A 1,319-nucleotide genomic window follows, 5' to 3' on the forward strand; every position below is an offset into this window, starting at 1 on the left:
AACCCTCGACCATCACCCTCTGCCTCCTGCCAATAAGCCAATTTTGGATCCAATTTGCCAAATTGCTCTGGATCCCATGGACTCTTACCTTCTTGACCAATCTCCCATGTGGGACCTTATCAAAAGCCTTACTGAAGTCCATGTAGACTACATCAACTGCTTTAACCTCATCTACATGCCTAATCACCACCTCACAAAATTCAATCAAATTTGTTAGACATGATCTCCCCCTGACAAAGCCATACTGACTATCCCTGATTGATCCCTGCCTCTCCAAGTGGAGATTAATCCTGTCCCTCAGAATTTTTTCCCAATAGTTTTCTTACCACTGATGTTAGACTCACTGGCCTGTAATTACCTGGTTGATCCCTGCTCCCCTTCTTGAATAATGGTACCACATTCACCGTCCTCCAGTCCTCTGGCACCTCTCCTGTGGCCAGAGAGGATTTGAAAATTTGTGTCAGAGACCCTGCAATCTCCTCCCTTGCCACACATAGCAGCCTGGAATACATCTCATTTGGGCCTGATGATTTATCCACTTTTGAGCCCGCTAAAACCGCTAACACCTCCTCCCGTTCAATGCTAATTTGTTCACGTATATCACAATCCCCCTCCCTGATCTCTACACCAACATCGTCCTTCTCCATAGTGAACACAGAAGAAAAGTAACCAACCAAAACCTCACTTACATCCTCCGGCTCCACATACTGATTGCCACGTTGGTCCCTAATGGGCCCTACTCTTTCCCTGGTTATCCTCTTGCCCTTAATATACTTATAAAATGCCTTGGGGTTTTCCTTTATCTTGCCCACCAGTGTTTTTTCATGCCCCCTCTTCGCTCTCTTAATTACTTTTTTTTTTAATGTACCCCCCCCCCCCACCTGCACTTTCTATACTCCTCGAGGGCCTTTGCTGTTTTCAGCCCTCTGAATCTGCCATAAGCCTTTTTTTTCCTTATTCAATCCTTGATATCCCTTGACATTCAGGGTTCCCTAAACTTGTTGGTCCTACCCTTCATCTTTACGGGAACATGTGGGCCCTGAACTCTCACTATCTCCTTTATAAATGACTCCCGCTGGTCTGATGTAGACTTTCCCAGAAGTAGCTGCTCCCAGTCTACTTTGGCCAGATCCTGTTTTATCATATTGAAATTGACCTTCCCCCAAAACAGTACCTTTATTTCCAGTTCATTTTTGTCCTTTTCCATAACTGCCTTAAATCTTAGAGTTATGGTCACTATCCATGAAATGCTCCCCCACTGACACTTCTACCACTTGTGCGGCTTCATTCCCCGAGATTAGGTCCAGTACCACTTTCTC

This window comes from Heterodontus francisci, unplaced genomic scaffold, assembly GCF_036365525.1.
Source record: "Heterodontus francisci isolate sHetFra1 unplaced genomic scaffold, sHetFra1.hap1 HAP1_SCAFFOLD_61, whole genome shotgun sequence".
Lineage (NCBI taxonomy): Eukaryota > Metazoa > Chordata > Chondrichthyes > Heterodontiformes > Heterodontidae > Heterodontus > Heterodontus francisci.